Source organism: Molothrus aeneus, chromosome W, assembly GCF_037042795.1.
Source record: "Molothrus aeneus isolate 106 chromosome W, BPBGC_Maene_1.0, whole genome shotgun sequence".
Taxonomy (NCBI): Eukaryota; Metazoa; Chordata; class Aves; order Passeriformes; family Icteridae; genus Molothrus; species Molothrus aeneus.
In genome coordinates, this window is record NC_089679.1 from 11,269,220 (window position 1) to 11,286,727 (window position 17,508).

Genomic DNA, 17,508 nt, shown 5'->3' on the forward strand with positions numbered 1-17,508 from the left:
CCACTTTTGGGACGCAGTTTACAGCAAATTACAAAAGGAAATTAAATCCGGGGATTGCTCTCTAGCTGAAATCAATTATTGGGTATTCCAAATCAGGCTAGTGTTAAGATCTTCGAAATTGGGAAAAGGTTCCACGAGTTCTACTTTGTCCCCTTGTTCTCCCTGGCCTTCCACCCCTAATCCTTCTTCCTCCCCTGCTCTTCCTAAAGCTGGGATCTTGAGAGGAGCAGCTCGCCCCAGCACGGCGCAAGGTGGCCACCATTCCCCTGGCTGCTCTCAAGGCTCCCAATCCCCCCACCCGAGGAGTTCTGGCCAGACTTCTCGGGGTTCTTCCCACTCCCCTGCTACCCCAGTTCAAAAAACCCCTGTTAAAGACCCCTCTGTTCAGTCTCAGCTCCCTCCACAAGATGGCTCCTGTGGAGCCCAAGATGGAGGGGGCCACATGGTCTTTCCCGCCTTTTCTCCCTCTTTATCCCAGAACCCCCTCCTGTCCCTCAACCCCTCCCAGCTTCCCTCTGCCCCTCCTCCCTTGTTGGTCCCTCCCACCCCTCCTTCCTCTTACTTAACCCCGCCCCCTGACTCCTCCCTTGGGGCGGGAACTTTGACATCTGTGTTTCCCGCCCAGCTTGCCCAGTCCTCCACCCAGTCCTTCGGCCACTCCCCCTCCTCTCTCCCTTCCGGTTCCCACGCTCCCCCTTCTGGTTCCCACGCTTCGGCGTCTGGGGGGGGAGGGGTGGGAACCCCTGAGCCAGAGCCTGCTCCTATTCCATCAGCAGCTCCAGTTACTTACCATCCAGGAGGGGAGAGAGGAGTGGTGGCTCAGTGGACTCCCTTCCCACACCATCAGATTAAAGAGCTCTGTAAGGCCCAAAAGGATTTCTCCCGGGAGAGTATTTCCAGGGGATCCTGAAGGCCACAATAGCAGGGCCGGAGGTCACCCCTAGTGATCTCTGAACCCTTTTTTCTTGTCTTCTGAACCTAACTGAATTATCTATATGGGAGACAATATGGAGAAGGGAAGTGGTAGAGGTGCTACCATCATTGTGGGAAAACCCCCGCACTGGGCGTGACTCAAATGGGGAGATGATTTCAATTGATCATATGTGTGGTGTGGGGAATTGGGCAGACGGGCACACTCAGGCGAGGGTCATCCCTCCTGAAGCATTGCGGGAAAGCAGTAAGGCGGCAGAAAGAGCCTTCCTGAGATTACCATCAACTGCACCCCCCATTTCCTACTCAATAATTAAGCAATGCGCAGATGAACCATTCATTGTATTTGTGGAAAGGCTTCGCAAATCTATTGAGTTGCAGGTGAAAAGCGAGGGAACCAGAGCGGAGCTCTTAAAGGAGGTGGCCCGTACTAACGCCAATCCCGCTTGCAAGGACGCTATCCTTAGCCTCCCACCAGATCCTCCGCCAACCCTGCAGCAAATGATTGAAGTCTGCATGCATCGGGTCACCATAACAGCAGGAGACCCGGACCGGAGGGCCCGCATGCCACCTCGCCGAACAGCTGCTGCTGCTGATACCCTGGATGATTCGTTAGTAGACGCCACTCCTGTCAACGACCACCCAACACCCCGATCCGCCCCGGGACCACATGGGAAGGCAGTCTCTCCGTGCCACCTGTGCGGCAAGCTGGGGCACTGGATGCCAGACTGCCCCCTAAGGTGGGAGTTCATGGATTTTAAAAGGGGGAAATCACAGAGGGGGAATCCCCCACAAAAAAACTAAAGACTGAGCACAGTCCCCCCCTGCGCTACGATAAAAATAAGGCGGGTTCAATAACACCTTGCGGGGAGGGGAAAGGGGGAGAACCGCCTGTGCCCAATGCTATTTTCTCACCAGACTTGACTTGTTTAGCCTGTCTTGAGCCACAACCTATTCTGACCACAACATCTAAATCTGCTCCCTATAGGTTGCAGCTGACTCGACCTCTGCATCTAAGAAACACTGATTTCCAGCTGGTGACCGTGTGCCCAGAGTGCCCCAGCCAGTGGAGACGGCTTGGACGTTGTGGGTATGTCGTTGTCGGAGACACAAAATTCACTCCACTTGAGATCAATGTCATCCCGGGCTTGTTGACAGCTGACCCAGGGAAGTTCTCGATGGGGCTGTACTGTGTCCGCCCTCCCCTCTTCCTCCCCAAAGGCCAAGTGGTGGCTCAAGCCATCCCAGTGCCAGAGTTGAGGCTGTGTCCAGAGCTGCTTTCACCATCTCAACAGAACACCCCTCCAACAGTAGCCTGGGCTCAAGTCTTGGGGAGAGAAAAGCCCCGAATTACTTGCCAACTCTCGAGGGGAGGGGACCACAGATCAATCAGAGGTCTCCTGGACACAGGGGCAGATGTGACAATCATTCCCTCCCGGGAATGGCCATCACATTGGGAACTGCAGGACGTGGCTGGGCGCATACAAGGTGTTGGGGGTATGCAATTGGCCCGACAATCTAAGAGCATCGTCCAAATTCGGGGTCCGGATGGGCAATTGGCGTCAGTACGCCCATTCATTTTAGACTACACGGAACCCCTGTGGGGGAGAGATCTCCTCGCCCAATGGGGAGCCAGAATTGATCTCCCGATGGCTCCCCAGATTTTTCAGGCAGCGGCCACTGAAGAGCGCTCTACCCAGAAACTGAATTGGAAATCAAATGAACCAGTATGGGTAGAACAGTGGCCGCTCAACAAACAAAAATTGAAAGCGCTCAATGAGCTCGTCCAGGAGCAGTTACTTAAAGGAAACCTGGTGGAGTCCATGTCAGCTTGGAACTCCCCAGTGTTTGTGATTAAAAAACCTAATAAAGACAAGTGGCGGCTCCTTCACGACCTCCACAAAATTAACAACATCATTGAAGACATGGGATCTCTCCAACCAGGGATGCCGTCCCCAGTGATGCTCCCACAAAATTGGAATCTGGCTGTTGTAGATATAAAGGACTGTTTCTTCCAAATTCCCTTACACCCTGATGACGCACCACGTTTTGCCTTCACAGTTCCTTCCATCAACCGTGAAGCCCCAAGGAAATGCTACCATTGGTGTGTTCTTCCACAAGGCATGAAGAACAGCCCTGTCATCTGCCAGTGGTATGTGGCTTCCTTGCTGTCCCCAGTTCGTACAGCCGTGGAGGACGTTATCATCTATCACTATATGGATGACATATTAGTTTGTGCTCCGACCGATGACATACTTGCCCATGCACTTGACCTGACAATCAATGCATTGATTGCTGCAGGGTTCAAGCTCCAACAAGACAAGATTCAGCGGATGCCACCCTGGAAGTACCTGGGTTTGGAAATCACCAAGCGGACCATTGTTCTGCAAAAATTGGCTATTAAAACGAAGGTAAAGTCCTTAGCGGATGTCCATCAACTGTGTGGGTCTTTAAGTTGGGTGAGGCCTTGGCTAGGCATTCCAACCGAAGACCTAGCCCCCCTTTTCAATTTGTTGAAAGGGGGAGAGGAGCTCAGCTCTCCCAGGTCACTCACCCCAGAGGCCCAGGCAGCATTGGAGAAAATCCAGGAATCCATCTCGGCCAGGCAGGCCCACAGATATCAACCGGGTCTGCCATTCAGGTTCATAGTTTTGGGGAAACTGCCACACCTACATGGTATGATCTTTCAATGGGACAAACCAGTTAGGGGCAAGGACCAAGGCTCGAGAGACCCTCTTCTGATTATAGAGTGGGTTTTTCTCAGTCATCACTGGTCCAAGAGAATGACACAGCCACAGGAGCTGGTGGCAGAACTCATCCGCAAAGCAAGATCGCGGATCAGGGAGCTTGCAGGCTGTGATTTTGACTGCATTCACATTCCCATTCAATTGCGATCGGGCCAATTCAAAAAGAAAACCCTTGAGAGGCTGCTTGAGGAAAACGCGACACTACAATTTGCACTGGACAGTTACACCAGTCAAATTGCTGTTGATCGGCCGGCCCATAAATTATTTAATCAGGACGTCCAATTCGCATTATCAATAAAAAAGGTTCAGAGTCAAACCCCTCTGAAAGCCCTGACCGTTTTCACTGACGCGTCCGGAGCATCCCATAAGTCCGTAGTGACTTGGAAGGATCCTCAAACTCAGCAGTGGGAGGCTGATGTTGCTAAAGTGGAGGGTTCTCCACAAGTAGCTGAGTTGGATGCTGTCGTCAGAGCCTTCGAGAGGTTCTCTGAACCATTCAATTTGGTTACAGATTCTTCATATGTTGCAGGTGTAGTGTCCAGAGCAGAGAACGCAATCCTTCAAGAGGTGTCTAACATACCTTTGTTCAATTTGCTCTCAAGGTTGATTACTTTAGTCTCCCACCGAGAGCAACCTTTCTTTGTGATGCACGTCAGATCACACACTGACCTGCCGGGGTTCATTGCAGAGGGCAATTGAAAAGCTGATGCCCTTGCTGCTGCAGCCCAGATGGCCCCACTCCCTGACATATTCAATCAAGCAAAGTTTAGCCACCAGCTGTTCCATCAGAATGCCCCTGGCCTCGTTCGTCAATTCCAACTCACGCGAGAGCAGGCCAAGGTGATTGTGGCTACATGCCCTCAATGCCAATCCCATCAGCTTCCGTCCCTCAGCTCTGGGGCAAACCCCAGAGGCTTGTCTAGCTGTGAAGTGTGGCAGATGGATGTGACTCACGTCCCCTCTTTTGGCCGGCTCAGTTATGTTCACGTCTCTGTTGACACTTTCTCCAGTGCTGTCTATGCTTCTGCCCACGCAGGGGAAAGAGCAGCAGATGTAAAAAAGCATCTTGTGCAGGCCTTCGCTGTTCTGGGCATCCCTAAGGTCATCAAAACTGATAACGGCCCAGCGTACAAGTCCAGGGAGCTAAGGAGCTTCCTGCAGCAATGGGGAGTAGAGCACAAGACCGGCATCCCCTATTCCCCGACAGGCCAAGCCGTGGTAGAGAGGACCCACCAGAGCCTGAAAAGGGTACTCGAACAACAACGAACGGCTGTGAAGGTGGAGTCCCCTCACGTCCGGCTGCCAAAGGCACTTTTTACCATCAACTTTTTGAACTGTTCATTTGATAACTTAAATCCCCCAATTGTGCGGCACTTCGGTCACCATGAGCAGCTGCACCTAAAGGCCAGGCCTCCGGTTTTAGTCAAAGATCCAGAGACCTGGAAGACAGAAGGGCCATACGACCTGGTCACCTGGGGAAGGGGATACGCCTGCGTATCCACCCCCTCAGGTTTAAGGTGGGTGCCATCGAAGTGGGTCAGGCCCTTCCTCCCTAAGCGGTCAAGACAAACTGGCAGTGTGGCACAGGTGGAGGAGGCCTGCTGGAGAAGGAAGCGGAAACCCTCCTATTCAAACCTCACCCCGCTCTGAGGGCAGAACCAAACCTCAAGCTTTGTTTTGTTAACTCTGTTCTCTTGCTATTTTAGTTATTCCCTCCAGATGGCTCCCTATTCAGTTATGTTCCTGCTGGCCATCATTCTGTGGCCTGTTATCCCACCTGCGAGCCCATGGATCATCCCCCAGCCAAGGGCCAACGTTTGGAGAACTCTCGCCAACGCCCTCGGCCAAGAACACATTTGCCTCAGTATGGCATCAGCAGAGGACCCGATGTCGACCTGCCTCGTGGGGATCCCTCTCTCTCCCGGCGAGTTGCCCTCCCCTTTCAACTCCTCCCTTGTCCCATTCGTGACCCAAACCCTTTCTCACCATAGGAATCCCAGCGATGTCTGGAGGGACGGAATCAAGGGGCTGGCCCCTTTGACCTCCGAACCTCCAGAACTGGATTTGCTCGGCTCCTCTAATGCCTCGCTTTGTTTTCTGTTTTGGTTTTCCCCAGTCCCCTGGGACAGCAGGTATACTCGTATAAAACCAATAAAGAACGAATACGTTGCTGCCCAGTGGTGTGAGACGGCCGTTGAAATACCCATTGCATCCACCCTGGGAAGCGAGCCGCTGTCCCTACCCCGGGGAATTTTCTTTATTTGCGGAGACTGAGCGTGGGCAGGCATCCCCTCTCGCCTGGTCGGAGGTCCTTGTACTTTGGGTTGGCTGTTGCTGTTTACACCCAACCTGACCAAAATTAATGATTGGAAGGTGAAAAGAGCCGCCCTGGAATCAGTCCGGTCCAAAAGAGACCTTAAGGATCTCGATCCGGAGTGTGACTCTGAAATTATCCATTGGTCCAAGCCAAAAACTGTAGCCGTCACCTTGTTTTTACCTTGGGTGTCGGTGGCTAAGTCACTAGGAGGATTGGCTCGCCTAGAGTGTTGGGCTGCTAAGCAAGCTAATCTTACATCAGCCACATTATCAGACCTCCTATCAGACAAGGAAATAACGAGGAAGGCAACGCTCCAGAATAGGGCAGCAATTGATTTCCTGTTGCTTTTACATAACCATCGGTGCGAAGAGTTCGAGGGCCTCTGCTGTTTGAATTTATCATCCCGGGCCGAGGATGCGAGAGCCTCCATTCAAAAAATGCAGGACATGGTCCATCAGATCAAGCAAGACACATCGGATTGGCTGGGGGACCTTTTCAAAAACTGGGGCCTCTCCGGTTGGATCGGCTCAATCTTAAAGGCAGCTTTGCTAGTCCTGTTAGTTATACTTGCAGTTTTGGTTGCGTCAGCGGTTGTTTGGAGATTAATTAAAGGACTTTTAGTTAAGTTGACGTCCCCCCCTAATGTTAATCAAGTGTCGGCCGAAGAAGAGGGACAGTCTATTGAGTTACAAGACGCTGAAGACTTACACATGGACTCTGAACTTGAAGGTCAAGACCCGCAAGATGTGTGTTAAGCCTTCACTTGATTTTTTATTTAAACGAAAAAGGGGGAGATGTTGCAGTGTGTTTTGTTAAGTTATTAGGTTGGTTTATTCCAATCCCCTTCTGTCTGAAAATGGTTCTGCCCCAGTTCTCCCTTCCCGCCTTTGGAGCTGTCTGTCTTCCTGGCTCCACCCCAGCCAACAATGTATCCCCTAAACTCCGCCCTGGTTTCCCTGGAAACCCTTGTATTTTTTCTTCTGATCCCTCCCCGGTACCCCGCCAATCACTCTCACTCCCCACCCCTACTGCTAGAATGTTCCAGCAGGGGAGTTCTATGGTTGGCTGAGGAACCGGGGCCCCTCCCCAGAATGTTTCCCGTTGGAGTTACCCACGTGTCAATCCCTTGGACCCCACTCCCCACTGCACCCCCATTGGCCCAATGCCTGGCACCTCCCTACCCCTTAAAACCTGTTGTCAGCCCCCCCCCCCGTCTTCTCCTGTAGGTCCCTCCGGGATTCATTAAAGCCTGGATTAAGCCACAGTTGGAGTCCGCCATCTTCTTTCTGCTGGTTGCAGCCTTTACTAGACTCCGTCCTGCACAAGGTGTGCCTACAGCCGCAAGCTGGGCACTGCCTTAGGCGCTATCCCGAAGCCAGCTCTCGGGAGAAGTGCCCCCTCGTGCTGCTAGCAGTGCTGGAGCTAGCCGGACGCTGACAATTGAGAGCCACTGCTGCAGTAGGGAGGAAAAAAACTGCATCCAAAAAGGTCTCAACTGAGACATGAATATTTTTCAATTTCCTAAAAGATGGGTATTTGGTAATATCTGTTTTCCATATTGTAGGCTCTGCAACCCTTGTGGGTTAACTGCTCCCGTGGAAACAGGGGGTTTCACCAGCTGACAGTCGGGGCATGTACTTATGATTGCTTTAGCCTGATCTTTAGAGACAAAACATTCACATGAGTGCTTGTTCATTTTGATGAAAAAAAGCATGACTCAGCTTTTCCTGTTCAAAAATATTGGGCAATGTGCTTGCAATAGTTACTGTCAATTTAACTGCCCTGGAATTGCCTTCTGTCAGAAATCCTGGAAGCGATGAGTGGGCCCTGCTGTAGTTAACAATCTTGCTCTAGCTTTGATTATAATCTGAGCTGTCATTTCCATTGTTGTAAAGATTTTTTTTTGGTGATCTGTAAGGTAAAAAGACCCGTTCTATTATTAAGAGAGTCTTTTGCAGAGGCATCCCATTGGAATATGAGACCATACAACTGCATCTTTTCTCCTAGTACTGCAAGAAAGAAAGGCTGTGATACTGTACAATGGTCTGCTTGTCTTTGTTGAAAGGCTTCTGCTACTTTCTCAAGAGCCTTCAGGTGTGAAAGTCCTTGGAGATGTAATGTTACAGTCCCCTCTTAACAAATCAAAAAGCAGAGAAAGTTAATCATTTGTAAGTCCCAGGACAGGTCTAACCCAATTGATCTCTCCTAGGAGTTGTTGCAAATCTTGTAAGATATTAACTTTAATTCAAAACTGTGGTAGTATTACTCGTTCTGTCATTCTCCATCCTTCAATGCTTTCCTCTTAATTTCGGGCCAATTAATCGTATTTAAGCTGTTTTTTGAATGAGCCTTTGATTTAGAATTCGAAGAGTCTCTGGTATCTGGAGGAAATAAATTAGGTTCTTTCTTTGGATATGGTTGAGCTGCATCCTGTAAATCTGTTTCTTCTGTCTGTGTTTCTCTATGGAACTGTAATACTGTTTCGTCTCCCCCCTCCTTGCAACAATAGAAGCGGCCAGAGGTGGCGATGCAGCAGGTGGCCAGCAGTCTCAATGGTCGCAAAATGGCGTCTGCGGCAGTGCCCATGCTCGGAACAGGGGACCGCCATCTTGTTGTACGGAAACTCCCTGTAAGGCACCGTCATGGTTTGGAACCGGGAGCCCCGAATATTCACGCGAATTTTCAATTGGGGGTTCAGGGGGGCTGCTGTCTGGATCAAGACTGGTGTTCCTGACGCCGTAGAGTTTGCACATGAGGTCAAGGGAACTACCCGTAGGCTTAATATCACTGGCTACGAGTACGGTGGAGCTTGCCTCCCCCCTGCTTTCTGGGCAGAGCTCCCCTCCTTCTCCCGGTGCAATATTACAAGCGGCCAAAGGTGGCGTTAGCTCAGTAGGGAGGCCCTGCAGGATTAAAGATGGTGCCTTGCTGCGGCGCAGTAGAAATTCCAGAGATAAGATTCCAAGCATTACAATCGTTAAGTATTTCAGTTATTACACAGCACGTAGGAAGCAAAGAAGCTGCAACCTTATTTCTCTTTGTAGCAAGATCAAAAAGGCAAATATCAACAGCATCCCAAGAGTGATTTATGAAAAGCAGAATCGACTGTAGGTTCAGGGAAGTTCTTAATTACCCAAAGCATTAAATCTGTGATTTCTTGCTTAGGAACTGAACGGGAATGTAATCTTATCAAAGTTTTTAATTTATCATAAACATCCCTTTGTTCTTTTGACATATTTTGGCCCATCTCTGTACCCCAGTGCTCACCTGTGTGAAAAATGACCTGATAATATTGGCTTTCACATTTATGTATGAGCTTATGCACGTTCTTAGTGATTATAAGTATTTAGAAATAGCATCAAGTATAATTCCTCTTAGCTGCTTGTTAATATAATATAATCTATCAGCTTAAGTATTGTCTTGGTTTGAAAAGACAGGTCTGCTAAGAAGGCAGGAGGCCCCCCCCCCTGAAATGGGAAATGTAAACCCCCTCCCTCCAAATTGTTATAATTTTGAAATTAAGGGGGGCTCTCAGGCAAAAATATGGGAGCAAGAATAACAGTTCTTTATTAGGGAAGAAAATAAAAAATAATATGAACAATACAGTAAAACAAAACAACACTGACAGAGTCAGAATACAACCTGACACCCTGTGGGACAGGGTGTTGGTAGCAGTCCAATTGGAATGGTGGCTGCAGTCCTCCTGGAGTGACAGGTGTGATTTTGTTGAAGCAGTGATCCTGTAGAAAGGTGTAGTCTTCCTCTGAAGATCCAGTGGAAGAGCCAGCTGCTCCTCTGGGAATCCAGTGGAAAGTCTGTGCTGGTGTCCCAAAATTCTCAGTTTATATCCAGTTCGGAATGCTTCACTCCTCCCTCTTCGTGGAGCATCTCACAGTAAGATGCTGCAATTTTTATCAGTCATGCAGTGACATTCAATAGCCCATTAAAAGCAGATGTCTCCCAAGGGAGGATTGGTTTGTGGAAGAGATAAACTGCCCAATTAACAGAAGATAACTGCCACACCTCTAACAGATGGCAAATAGAATACACATTGCCCTGCAATCTAAGACAAGTATGCACTGTGTTGCTCATAGAAATAGTAGTGTAATGAATATAATATCTATGTATCACTTATGGAAATAATAGTGTGATGAATGTATTGTGATATAGACGTTTGCAAAACATAAGAAAAAAGGGGCTTTTGTGTAACTAAAAACAGTGAAAGGCCATCCACTGACCAACCTGTCCAAGTGATAAGACAACCGTGACACAAACCAGAGCACTGGAGGACAATTAGAGAATACCATGTTAAATTTAAGGAAGACATGCTAAATCCTTATCAGAGGATGTGAAACAGCAAGATGGAGACACAAGGAGAAATAAAATATATTGACCTGACACACAGGATGTCATGCAGATGAGCTGGAGTGTGAAGAAGTCAAGGAGTTCCCAAAACATCAGAAAGTTCGAAAGAATGTTTGAATAATGCATGAAACACATGAATATGCATGTACCTCAGTGATGTAACAGTATAAGGATTACACTGAATACACCAGAGTGTTCTTTGGCTATTGGCCAGGAGCACCCTAGTGCTGGAAATATTGTCCTTTTTTTATCCTATTATTATTAAACTTTTAAATATTCTAAGCAGTGAATTCTGGTTTTTACAATTTGGAGGTTCCACCGAGATATACCTCTAGTCTCTCTGGCTCCAGGGGTCCCAGGCAGGAGGTGCCCTGCTTAAAATTACAGCAGCCCACCTGGGCTTTTCCTGCTGCTACTAGAGACCGCAGGTTAACTCTCAGTCTGTATGATAAAAAAGGACAAAAAGAGAGAGGGGGTAAACCTCCCTAAGAAACCGTGGCAAATCCTAAACCAGTGCATGAAGAACCTAGACAGGTGAGTATATCACTAAAAGGGGATCGTGAAAAATCCGGGAGAGTGTGTGTGTGTCTGTGTACACGCGTGAGACTCAGATGGGGCAGTCCCCCATCTGCGATGTGAGTAAAGAGTCTTTCTAATTGCATTTCCACCTCCCTGCAAGGGGCCGGCCAGTGACAAAACGAAGCAAATGTCAGAGGCTGTGTAAGAACCCGGAATAAGGAAACTTTCACCACTTTGGGGTTAAAACAGGGATTAAGTGTTTGAAGAGGGAAGGGATTGCCTGTAATTTCGACTGCAGAAATCCTAATTCCGAGGTAGTACTGCACTCGACCCATGTCTGACGGCCTATAGGAATCTAGGTTATATTGGGGGTTAGGATAGTTAAAAGGTTAACACAGAGCCTGCAAAGGTGAGGGGCGGGGCCTAGCCCCCAATATATCCTTGAGACATGACTGGTTTGGCTGATCTGGAGTGTTTAGCTGCTAAGTAGAGAAACAGGGCCTGAGAGATCTGAGGAACTGATTAGGTCTGCTTGACAACAAGACTTTTGAGAACCTTGTAGCAGGACTTTTGAAGTTTGTTTATGTATTGGGGTTCTTATAAGTATTCCAGTAGTGGAGGAAAAAGTTTTAAGTTAGGGGAATCTTAGAAGGGTTTAAGACGATTTTTTTTTTGAAAAGGGCATTGTGTAATTAATAAGCAATGGTACAGGAATAACAGAACCTAACTCAACAGCAAAAATACTTTATTATGGTGTAAATGTGTGTGAGATGGATGTGTATGTCCCTCATTTTGTGTGACTGGCCAGAGAAAGGCAGAGTGCTTGTTGTATTGTTTTATAATACAATTTTTGTGTCGTTTGTATGAGTGCAATTTTTTGTTTGAGTTGTGCACCTGGGTGTGAGCCTTGGGTCTTGTGTGAGTGTAAAACCTGTCATAAGAGGTGGTATTGTTCTGCCTCTCGCAGGAGTGCCTGGTGTCGGGAGTGCCATAGGGCAGAATTGAGAACCAGATTTCAAGAAACAAATTTTTTAGTTTCTGTAAGACACGAAGAAGTAAGTAGCCCAAGGATAGGAAAAGCCTGGAGGGAGGCAGAAGCTGATTCACGACAGGCAGAGATCATTAAAGTAGTGTGTGGAAGAAGGTATTTAGTTCCCAGGACCTAGACTGTATCTGAGGAGAATTGGGAAAAAACCTGTAAAGAGTGCATAGTTAAATTTGCTTGGAAGCTAAGAAAGAATGAAGACCACCGGGGTGGTGCAGGAGGTGCTGGGACAAACAAATAAGAATGGGAAACAAAGCAAGCAAAAAGAAAGCACCCATGGATATACCTCCCCATAGCTCCCTTAGTATAAAGTTGGCACAGTAGGAACAGAACCCTGACACAAAGAATAAAAATAAGATCACAAATTATACATTTTTGTATGATCAAGTAGACTAGAGAAGAGATATGATCAGACCATTTAATCTGGTCCCTACATAGGTCTTTTGAAAGGGAAATATGCCAAGCCTTAAATACTTATGTAAATGACAAGGAAGCTGTCAGCCAAGAATAGTTATGCCGCTTGCTGGAGGAAGGTAAACTCTCTGGGAGAAGTGAAAGTGTTTAAATTAGAAGACAAAAAGTGGGACCATTTAGACTGTCTTCCACCCCCATATGCGCCAGCACCTAATGCACCCCCTCAGCCTCCTGACCAGCCCAGTCAGAATACCAGGGAAGAGCTGCTCAGTGGGAGGAATTACAAAGGGAAGACCAAGCAGCATGACTATATCCCCTCCGGGAAGTTCCATTGGGAGGGGCACAAGGAAGGATTGGGTTTGTCACCTTCCCACTCAATTCCTCCAAAGTCAGAGCATTCAAAAAGGAATTGAGAGGTCTACTTGAAGACCCTATTGGATTAGCAGAACAAGTAGACCAATTTTTAGGGCCTAATATTTATACTTGGGAAGAAATGCAATGTATACAAAACTGTTTGTTTATGTTTGAAGAAAGACAGATGATTCGAGCTGCTAGTATTGAGACAGGGGGTTGGAATTTTAACTCAGGGTAGAAACCAATTTTGGATTTAGCTGAAGTCTGCTGTTCAAGCTTGTGTAGTCTGTTAACTTGTGTGCTTGCAAAAGGGCCTGCAGAGAGAACAAAGGAGATTCAAGGCTACTTAGAAAGGAATGCAAACATCCAAGCTGAAGAGTGATAATGAGAGGGGCCCTCGATGACCTTGGGGCTGAAGCAGACTGAAAAACTGAATCTGAGTTACAAACACCACATTACGACTACGTGACTGAAGAACTGCACAGGCTCATAAAATTGATAAGACAGTTTAATACATATGTGTAATATATGTTATAAAATAATTTGTGTTAAAGTGTAGTATATGGTAGAGATAATTCATGCTATATAGGTATATATGTGTGTATAAAATATTGTGAAGATCCAAAGTTATGTCTTTGACCACTCTGGCTGGGAACAGAGTTCTATTTTCATTCAACCAGTTCCTGGACAGGGTTAAGATAATATCAGGTCTGTTACCATATGAATGGGACAGTCTCGGGCCATCATAGATGATTTCCCTGGCATCTGCACCTGGGAGATAGCATCTAGACCTTCCTGGACCATGAATGGAATGTCTCAGATACTCACAAGACCTGCACCTGGAATGATTACATCTGCTGTGTTCAGGAACTGGTATCTCCCTACTACATATGAATACAGCCTCTGCCTGGATGCTCAGACATTCCTCTGGATCTCCGGATTCGTCTTTGTCTGTTCCTGCACATGTATGGAGCCAGCTCTACATGTGAAGAGACACAAAGAAATGTGCGGTCATCCCTGCCTCAGGCAGAATAAACTGTATATAAGCTAGCTGCTGGAAACACTTGGTGTGAACCACTGGGGAAACGCTGTTACTCTGTCAGTCGGAACCCTGGTTCACCCAGCGCCTGCACCCGGGGCTGACGCTGTCTTGGCTGTGGTGGTTTTCTATTTTTTGTTATTGATCCAATAAATCTTTGTTAAATTTTTCATAAATTTGGCTACCGAGTTGATCATTTATAACATAAAGGAAATTAAAAACTGTGACTGCGGTCACAAGGGTTTTCAGGATGAAGAAGAGACGAGAATGTTGACTCCATGATCAGAAGGCTTGATTTATTATTTTATGATATAGGTTACATTAAGACTATACTAAAAAGCCATAGAAAGGAAAAGTTTCTTCAGATGCTAGCTAAGCTAAGAATAGAAAAGAATGAATAACAAAGATCTGTGTCTCAGACAGAGCAAGAGCCAGCTCTGCCATGAGTGGTCAAGAAATCCAAACACCCACAGGAGACCAATCACCTGTTGCATTCCACAGCAGCAGATAACCATTGTTTACTTTGGTTGCTGAACTGCAGCTTGTCACAAGGAAAAATCCTAAGAAAGGATTTTTCATGAAAGATGTCTGCGACAAAAAACCACAGTATTTTGTGTTCTAAAGCCAGTGTTGGGCAAAAAGCAGTAATAGGCTAAGTGATAAGGATGGAGATTCAAACATCAGGAGGACAACTGTCTCCAGAGATGTATATTTCAAGGGATTTTTTCATCTGACAGGACCCCAGCAGTTATTCACCAGTTCCAAGAAATGTGGCAGCAAGAAAGAAAAAACTACGATAATATGCTAAAGAAGGGCCCCTTCCAGAGCCCAATAGACTGTGTAAAACGAACCCCTTAGAAATGACATTGGGAGACCCATGGGTACTTCGGTGCGATAGAGGCCAAATCCTGGGTATCCCCGACTCTGATTGCCTGGCTCAGAGTCAAATTGCTTGTGGCTTTTTCCAAATTTATACTTTGATTATTTAATAAATTTCCTTAATTATTAAGTTGGAGTATTAATTTATAACAATATGCATATGTCTTTTATGCATATACAACAGGTTAGGGGATAAAATAGACTTGGGAATTTTTGGTGGTGTGCATGTCCTTTGGGGAGCTATCCCACATGCATTCAGCACTGAAATAAATCAGACTAGCTTTACAACTTTTACAAATTGTGGAGTTTTTTCCGCAAATCAGTATGTGAATATGGGAGAGGGAACATGTAAACAGACCCCCTGGGGAGGATAAAATGCCACTACAGCACCCGATGTGGGATCATAATAACCCCAGGGGAAGGGAAAACATGGATGAGTACAGAGCATTGATTATCAGGGGAATTAGGGAAGCAGCTCCCCATAATCAGAATGCCCACAAAGCATTTGCAGAGCAACAAAAAAAGGACAGAACCCCAACTGAATGGCTGGAGAGGTTAAAAATTAATATGAGGCAGTACTCAGGAATGGATACTGATACGGAGGCTGGACAAACTGTTAAAAGTGACCTTTGTCACCTATGCCTGGCCAGGTATATGAAAGAAGCTAGAAAGATTAGAGGATTGGCAAGACAGAGGGTTGAATGACCTGGTAATGGCAGCTGCTATTGCTGAAGAAAACCACCTGGCAAAGACTCACTCCTATAGGGAGGTGAGGCCCCAGTCAGGCCACAGCAGGAGGGGCTGGGAGGAAATTAAGTGGAATGGAGCTGCCTGGGAGTGACACCCTAGAAGGGAAGAAGGGGCCCAATCTGCCATTTTTGCAAGAAAATTGGACACTTAAGACAAAACTGCCCACGGGGAGAAAAGGATCTGAAAGTTTTCAAGGAGGTTCAAGAAACAGACAAATAGTGGGGTCAGGGGCTCTATCTCCTAGGGGCAAAATACCAACAGGAGCCCTTGATAACTTTAAAAGTAGGCCCCCAGCAGGAGGAATTCGAGTTCTTAGTAGATACAGGGGCAGAGAGGACACGTGTGTAAAATCCCAACAGGGTGTGAAAAAAGCCAAGATACAATTCAAGTAGTAGAGGCAAAAGGGGAAGGATTTAGAGCACCAGTTATAAAACATGTGCTATTTGAAGAAACCAACAAGATGGGAATGGGGGATGTTTTATTTGTACCAGGAGCAGGATGTAATCTGCTGGGAAGGGACTTGCAAGTAGTTAGGCATAGGGGTCCTTCCAGAGGGGGATAAAATGGTAGTTAAACTCCTCAGGTAAAAAGAGGAGGATGAAAAGCAAATTGAAGAAGTAGTTTGGGCCAAATCTGGAAATAGGGGTAAGTTAAACATAACCCCTATAGTAATTGAAATAACCAACAAAGACTGCCCGATTCGGGTACGGCAATATCCATTCTCTCTTGAAGGGAGAAAAGGGTTGAAAACTGTAATTCAAGAATTAATCAAAGATGGGACTTTAGAGCCATGCATGTCTCCCCACAATATCCCCATATTACCAGTAAAAAAATCAAACGGGACATGCAGGCTGGTCCAAGACCTGAGAGAAGTAAACAAAAAAACTATAGATCGATACCCAGTAGTACCAAATCCCTATACACTGTTAAGCAGAATTCCTCCATTACATCAATGGTTCAGTGTAGTGGATCTCAAAGATGCCTTTTGAGCCTGTCCCCTCACAGAGGAGAGCAGAGATATATTTGCTTTTGAATGGGAAGATCCTGATACAGGGGGAAAGCAAAAATTCAGATGGACTAAATTGTCCCAAGGATTTACTGAATCCCTTAACCTATTTGGACAAGCCTTAAAAGAGGTACTACAAAGTTTCACCATAGTACCAGAGGTAAAACTTATCCAATATGTTGATGACTTACTTCTCTCAGGGGAGGATGAGGAAAAGGTCCAAGAATCCACCATAATATTACTAAACTTTCTGGGGAGCCAGGGGCTTTGGGTATCAAAAGAAAAGCTCCAATTTGTAGACAATGAAGTAAAATACTTAGGGCATATAATAAGCCAGGGGAGCCAGCAATTAAATCCTGAAAGGATTGCAAGAATAACCTCACTCCCCCAACCAAAAACTAAAAAGGAAATCAGAAAAATATTGGGGTTGTTAGGATATTGTAGAATATAGATTGAAAGATATACTCAAGCTCCTAAAGTCCTGTATGAAAAACTAGTAAAGGAAAAGATTACATGGGAAAAAGAAGATGAGCAGAGATTTAAAAGTTTAAAACAGAAGTTAATTAGGGCCCCTACTTTAAGTCTTCCTGCACTAGACAAGCCTTTTTACCTATTTGTAGATGTGGAAAATGGGGTAGCCCATGGAGTCCTAACTCAAGAATGTGGGGGATCCAAGACACCAGTAGTTTATCAGTCAAAATTGTTCAACCCTTTTAGTAGAAGGTGGCCAACCTGTATCCAGACAGTAGCCTCCACTGCCCTATTAGTAGAAGAAATTAGAAAATTGACTTTTGGGGGGAAATTAAAAGTGCACACCTCACATGCAGTTCGAAATATTCTAAACCAGAAAGCTGAAAAGGGGCTCACTGATTCTCGAGTGCTAAAAAATGAAGCAATTTTGATAGATAAAGATGACCCAGAACTAATTATAGACAAGCACCTCAATCCTGCCTTGTTTTTGTATGGGGAACCAGTAGAAAAACTAGTGCATGATTGCTTAGAAGTTATAAACAACCAGACCAAAGTGAGAAAGGATTTGACAGACCAACCCCTGCAGGGGGGAAAACATCTATACATCGACAGCTCCTTGAGGGTGATTCAGAGGAAGTGAATTTCAGGATATGCTATAGTAGATGAAGGATT

At 46.4% G+C, this 17,508-nt stretch overlaps 1 long non-coding RNA gene across 1 annotated transcript; it reads left to right on the plus strand.

Annotated features, from left to right (window-relative positions):
- Positions 1 to 1,012: 1,012 nt before the first annotated feature.
- Positions 1,013 to 8,405, plus strand: LOC136568556 (uncharacterized). Its single transcript, XR_010785249.1, has 4 exons — positions 1,013 to 1,670; positions 1,919 to 2,020; positions 2,992 to 3,082; positions 5,384 to 8,405. It is a non-coding gene; the product is annotated as an uncharacterized lncRNA (long non-coding RNA).
- Positions 8,406 to 17,508: the final 9,103 nt, after the last annotated feature.